Source organism: Ictidomys tridecemlineatus, chromosome 2 (assembly GCF_052094955.1).
Source record: "Ictidomys tridecemlineatus isolate mIctTri1 chromosome 2, mIctTri1.hap1, whole genome shotgun sequence".
Lineage (NCBI taxonomy): Eukaryota > Metazoa > Chordata > Mammalia > Rodentia > Sciuridae > Ictidomys > Ictidomys tridecemlineatus.
This window is the reverse complement of record NC_135478.1, coordinates 80,801,959-80,809,071: the sequence shown is the minus strand read 5'-3', so window position 1 is coordinate 80,809,071 and position 7,113 is coordinate 80,801,959. Positions and strand designations below refer to the sequence as shown.

Sequence of the window (7,113 nt, the reverse complement as noted above, 5' to 3'; positions counted from 1 at the left end):
GGGCTACCACTCTCAGACTGCGGTGGACTAGTGCAACATGGTGATAGGGAATAGATCCATTATAATCATTATAATGAATTTCTACAAATGAAAGGTTAAAGTAATCAGAATAAATTTGTGGGTTTGGCAGGCTTGGCACATACTTGAGATAGAGCCTGGCAGCAGGTGTACTCTGAGCCATTGATTTTGTACTTTAATATGCATAAGAATCTCCTGGAGGATTTGTTAAGCCACAGATCTGCCTATACCATGCCCCCATGCCCCTCCCCATACCCCACCTTGCAGTGGTTCTGATTTTGTTTGGGATGGGCTCCATAAATGTGCATCTCTAATAAATTCCCAGAGACTGCAGATGCTGCTGCAGATGCTGCCGGTCCATGGATCACAGTCTGAAAAACTGCTGTACATTGAAGACATGTAGGAGGCAGGTGGGGCAGGCTGCAGGCTGCAGGCTGGAGCTGGCTGGGTGGAGATGGAGCATCCCCTGTCTGCTGTGCTGCAGCAGAGAGAGGACACCTGTTTTCAGATCTGGCGGGGAATGTGGGAAGGCCTGTGGGCCCCAGCCAGAGGCCTGGGTAATCCCCATGTCCCTGAGCCGGGAGCTCCAAATTCACTCTAATAATCCAATTCTGAGACTAAGCCCTTGGCTCCGGTCCCTGCAAGGCAGGCCTGCTGCCCTGCATGTCCCATACCAGCTTAGCTCTGCCAGGCTCCAGGTCTGCACTGTTTCAGAAAGGCAAAGACCTTGGAGGGAGATGTGCAGAAAGATGGCTTCTGTAGACATCTCTGTCAGCCATCAGGGCCACTGTTCAGAGGAACCTTAGTGCGTAGCATAAGAAAGTCCCAGGGCCTACGCTTCTGCCCCTGATGCAGAAACTAGAACTCCTCTTTCTCCTGCCTTGTATTTTAGGGCTACTAGTAAGATCGTCTAAAGAAAGGGTTCTGTGACTTTTCAAGAAGTAAGATGCCTTTTCCTAGATGGGAATTCTTTCTGTTTCCCCCACACCACTGCTTTAATACTTGGTGGATCATCTTAGAAGAGCTCTCACAGCTGAAAGGTCTAAGCCCCGATTTGCCTCCTTGGGATTTGTAAAGCCTAATTTATACACTCATTCCTGCATGTGTTCAACTGATACTTTTTACTTATTTCTTTATATATTCATTCATTCACTTATTCATTTTGCAGTGATGGGCATAGAACCCAGAGGCCTGGTGCCTGCTAGGCAAGGGCTCTATCCCTGAGCTACATCTCCAACCCCCTACTGATACTTATTGAATTCCTACTATGTGCTAGACCCTGTGCCAGGGTCTCTGTTCTCAAGGTCAAACTGTAGTGCGGGAAATAAACTAGTGTGATCTAGTGACTAACTGGGCTAGTCTCAGAGCTGCAGGAGTACATAAAAGGCACCCATTCCAATCCTGTGTGTGTCGTGGGATGGTGTTGAAGGGACAGATTTGCTAGGACCTGATGGGTTAGCAGTGCTGAGTCAGAAGAGGTAGTCAGGAAGAGTGTTTCTGGTTGTGGGAACAGCTGCGCCAAGGCCCAGAGAAAAGGGGGAGCCTGGTCCCTTCAGAAAACTAAGTGGAATTCCATCTGTCAGTTGTACTGGGTGGCTGGAAGGAGGAGGAGAGAGGGATGACTCTCAACATGAAGGCAGCACCCAATCCCGCTGTAGACTTTGGAGTATGGAGAGCCTCAGGCGGGACCTCTGAGGAGCTGCCATGTTATCTCTGCAGGCCACAGTAGTAGAATCCCTGGTGCCTGTGAAGAGCTTGCCTTTGGGGACAGATTTGTCCAGCAGGTAAAAAAAAAAAAAAAAAAAAACAGTGACTGCAGATAGCCTGAAAGCATCCATAGCAATATGCTTTAGAGCGTGGATCTGACTATAAAACAGAAAAGCAGACATTAGATACTCCAATGGAAGAACATATCATCACCTGGGGCCTTGCCAAAAGGATCGCATTGGAGTCTGTTCACTCCATGAAACGCAGCAGGCAATTTTCAGGAAATGTTAGGGCAGAGGGACATGTTGCCATCAGTAAAATCCAGAAAACTCCACAGGTCAGTTGACCCTGGTTCTTCAACAGATCAATTACAAAAACCAAAAAGGAATGGAAGGGGAATTTGTGGAATAAAAGAGACTTAAGGGGCTGGGGATGTAGCTCATGGGTAAAGCACTTGCCTAGCATGTGTGAGGCACTGGGTTTGATCCTTAGCATGACATAAAAATAAAAAAATCAAGGTATTGTGTTCATCCACAACTAAAAAAAATATTTTAAAAAAGAATAGCAGATATGATATGCCAAGAGCTTTGTAATGTTTTGAACAACCAATAAAAAAATTTAAAAAAAATAATAAAAAAGAATAGAGTTGCTTTTAGGAGGAAGGGCACAGACAGGGGCTTCTTGGGTATCTGGCAAAGTTCTACTTCTTGACCAGTAGGCTGATCATAGGGTGTATCTCTTATAATAACTTCTAATAATTCATTAAGTTCATTAAGTTGTCTGCTTCCTTCATATTGTTTTCTATGTCTTATTTTACAATAAAAAGACTAAAAAAAAAAAAAAAAGCAAGAGTGGACTCAGAAGCCAGCTGCCTGTTCAGATCACAGCTCTGCCGTCTATGAGCTGTGTCATCTGGGTGAGTAATCAGCCCCTTTGGGTCTCAGTTTCCTCACTTGTAAAATAGGGATGTTATTACAGAGTTATTCTGAAAATGAAACAAGTTAGTACAGTTGGCTCTCTGTGGATGTGGAACATGCAGATCCAACCATGGATCAAAAATTGGGAAAAAATATGTATAAACTTTTTCTTGTCATTCTTCCCTAAACAACACAATATAAACACTATTGGCATAGCATTTACATTAGGTATTACAAGTGATCTAGAGATGATTTAGTGTGTAGGTTATATGCAGATACAATGCCATTTTACATAAAGGACTTGAGCACCCATGGACTTTGGTATCTGTGGATACCAAATCCATCCCCATTGCATACCCTTGGTATCAGACCTGCTCACCATCGGTACTAAGGGACAACTGTATACATGAAGACCTTGGAACTGTGCCTGTTATACTGTGACACACAGTAAGCATTATTACAGCTCTCAGTATTATTATTGTCATTATTGCTATTCCCTGTCGCCTCCCACCCCTCTCATGTCCTTGTGTTCCATGATTCTCTCAAGGACAGCAGAAGGGAAAGTCAGGCATGGAATTCTTCAATGGCTGTGCCAGAACCTTTCATTGACAATGATAAGCTAATCAGAGCTTAACTCTGACTTGGCTCCATGTCTATGCTGCATGGTCCTGCAAGGTGGCCCTGATCCTGTTGTGCCGGTGACTCTGGTTGCAGGGCAGGAATATCCTTTCACCCCCATGGACTTGCCTACCCCCTGCTCCTGTTCTCCAGCCGATGGCTGGTTTTCCTAGGGGGAGGAAGGGTTCTGAATACCATGAGCAAGCCATGGGCTTTGGTGTTAACGGGAACCTGGGGTCTGACCCCAGCTCTGCCACTTAAGGTAAAGGATGTATGTGTTGAGCAAGTTCTTGTTCTCTTATTCTCTATTATTAGTACTAATAATTGTACCTACCTAGTGGGGGTAGTTGTGAAGAAATAGCCCATGCATGATGCTTTGCAGAGGGCCTGGCTCAGGACCTTCATGCTGATCCTTCTGCTTATAATGGTTTTTACCACACTCTTGGAATAGCTAGATCCTTCTCATTTTTTCAACCTGGGCTCTTGACTTATTGAAGAAAGTCAGTAAAAATAATAATAATAATTATTATTATTATTATTTTGGTCTGGGGATTGAACCCAGGGGAACTTTACCACTGAGCTACATCCCTAGCCTTTTATTTTTTTATTTTGAAACACAGTGTTCCTAAGTGGCTGAGGGTGACCTCAAACTTGTGATCCTCCTGCCTTAGCCTCCTGAGTCACTGGGATCACAGGAGTGTGCCACCACGCCAGGCTGTACTGATATATTTCAACTCTTTGTCCATTGAAGCATTTTATTTCACATTCATAGAAAAAGAATTCCAGGATTTCCCTTCCTGTGATTTTCATACTGTATCTTTGTGGCCTATGATGCCCACTGAGGTCATCAGTCCAATGAAACCAAATGATGAAATGGGGGCAGATATTTCATCCATTTTTCTAGATCTTTGGGTTGCACTTCAAATCAGAGCTTGATCACTCCACACATGTTTAACCTGCCTTCCAGGTTCACAACAACTTTCCCAGTTCCACTATCATCGGTTATTTCAAATTTGCCAGTGAAACCATATTTCATCAAAATGGTTAGAAACTGGACAATGACTTTGAGGCATTGTTGGTGATCTTGAGAGAACAAGCCAGGACATTCATGCACACCATTATGGTGGTATGGAATGATGGTACAAAGAGCCATTTCAATACATGTCTACCTGCTTAGTGTTTGATAGCCCCTGCTCCTCACTAGAATGTAAACTTCATGTTGGTGGCAACCATTTGTATCTTGTTCTCTGCAGTATCTCCTTGTCTAGTAGGCATTTCCCAATTGCTTATTGGCTGAATGAACACAATCCGTGAAAACACAAATATATATGTATACATTTGTCCACTTTCCTATCATCTGCCGTCCCTGGCTGAGGGACAGGTTCAGAGGGGACATGACTCTCCAAGCTTATGCATCTAGTAGATGATAAAGATTGTCCTAGTGTTTCGGACTCCCATGAATTGGTCCTGAACACACGGAAAAAGTCTGGGAGATGACTTTTCAGGTGACATATAAAGAGTGCTGCAATGCGGTGAAGTCTGCTGTCTGGTTTAAAGATTTTCATTCCTTTGTCACAGATGAGGAAACCAAGGTGCAGAAGGGAAGTGACTTGCCTACCCAGATGGGAAAGTGCTTGCTTTTTCTGTCCTCATGCTTAGCCACCATAGGCCTGGCTGCCTCTGTGACTCACATCCTTCTGGGGGAAGCAAAGACATGCCAAGTCCATTCTTCTTCCCATGAAGTTGGAGACCCAGCCAGATTGCCCACTGGGGGCAGGGCCAGGAGACACCATGGGTAGGCTCCCTCCCTCTCTGGGTGGCTCTGATCTCCCTGTGGTTTAACTTCCAGAGGCCAGGAAATTTGGCTTTGGGACGAGACCACCCACCTTAGAGTCTTGGGGCTACAGGGCAGGCTGTGTAGACTGTCGGGCTGGCCCCCACTGCTTCTCTGTGTTTACCTTTTGAACTTTTATTGTAAGCTTATCCTTAAGGGGGAAAAATATCCCATTAGCTTAAAATAGGCAAGACTTAATTAATAGCATGCTTTGTTCTTTAGATTCTTATCTATACAGGAAGACACACCCCTTTTGAGTTTTGTGGGTCAAGGTGAATTTGCCTCTAAGGGCTCATAAACAGCTGCTCCATTTTCCACTTTTGAACTCTGGATCTTTTTGCCCTTTTCCCTCCCTTGAATGAAAGGGTTTTTCCCAACTCTTTAGCCTTTGCTTTTATTACATTGTTGGTATTACATGTTAAAATTATTTCTTCCCATGTGATTAACAGCTACTGTGCCCTATGGACCTACTAAAAGCCAGGTACTGTGTAAAGGGCTTCTTACAGAAGCCCACACACAGGATTGGTCTTCGAATTATATTTATTCTACAGATGAGGAAGCTAAAGCCCAAAGAGGAGAAATGACTTTCCAGAGGCCATACAGCTCTAAGAAGTACAACTAGGCTAGCTGGGTGCCCTGGCTCACACCCATAATCCTAATGGTTCAAGAGGCAAGTTCCAGGCCAGTCTCAGCAACTTCCTGAGGACCTTGTTTCAGAATGAAAAATAAAAAGAACTGGGGGGTGTATCTCAGTGGTAAAGCACCCCTGGTCTAGAACTCTAGTACAGAGGCAGGGGGTATCGGGGGTGGTCAACTTAGAACTAGGCTATAAATCTAGGTCTCTATGCCCCCCAAACACCTATGACTATTATCTATTGAGCACTTAACTCTGTGCTCAATGGTTCCATAATACTCATTTTAAAAAATATGTTCTTTTAGCTGAGCATGATGGCACACATCTGTAATCCCAGCAACTAGGGAGGCTGAGGCAGGAGAATTGCAATTTTGAGGCCAGCCTCAGCAATTTTGTAAGACTCTCAGGAACTTAGTGAGACCCTGTCTTAAAATGACAAATAAAGGGCTGGGGGGTGTAGCTCAGAACCAAAGCACTTGCCTAGGATGTGCGAGGCACTGGGTTTGATCCTCAGTACCACATAAAAATAAACAAATAAAATAAAGGCATGCTGTCCACCTATAATTACAAAAAAAAACATTAAAAAATAACAAATAAAAGGACTGGGAAGGTAGCTCAGTAATAGTGCCTCTGGGTTTAAGCCCCAATACTAAATAAATAAATAAATAATATTTAAAATAAAATAAAAGAGCTGGGCACAGCGGTGCATGCCTGTAATCCCAGTGGCTTTGGAGTGAGGCAAGAGGATTGAAAGTTCAAAGCCAGCCTTAGCAAAAGTGAGGCGCTAAGCAACTCAGTGAGACCCTCTCTCTAAATAAAATACAAAATAGGGCTGGGGATGTGGCTCAGTGGTCAAATGCCCCTGAGTTCAATCCCTAGTACCCTGCCACCCCCCAAAAAAGAACTAGGGGTATAGTAATTCAGTGATAGAGAACCTCTGGGTTCAATGCCAGCACACAAGAAAATAAATAAATAAGCCAAAATACTTCTCAGTGTGTGACTTTGGACAAATTACTTTACTCTCCTGAGCTTTAGTTTCTTATCTGCAAAATAGGGGCACTGTCTTTCCAGCTTTTGCCGGGGAGGGATACTGGGGATTGAACCTAGGGGCACTTAACCACTGAGTCACATTCCTGGTCTTTTTTTGCTGGGGAGGTATTGAGGATTGAACTCAGGGGCACTCCACTGACAACTGAGCCACATTCCTAGCCCTATTTTGTATTTTATTTAGAGACAGGGTCTCACTGAGTTGCTTAGCACTTCACTTTTGCTACGCTGGCTTTGAACTTTCGATCCTCCTGCCTCAGCCTCCAGAGCCAATGTGATTACAGGTGTGCACCCTTGCCCCCAGCCCTAGTCCTTTTTTATTTTGAGACACGGTCTCA

At 44.2% G+C, this 7,113-nt stretch overlaps 1 pseudogene; it reads right to left on the bottom strand.

The window, feature by feature from the left end:
* Nucleotides 1-3,261: 3,261 nt before the first annotated feature.
* Nucleotides 3,262-4,379, bottom strand: LOC110599276 (small ribosomal subunit protein uS8 pseudogene; annotated as a pseudogene).
* Nucleotides 4,380-7,113: the final 2,734 nt, after the last annotated feature.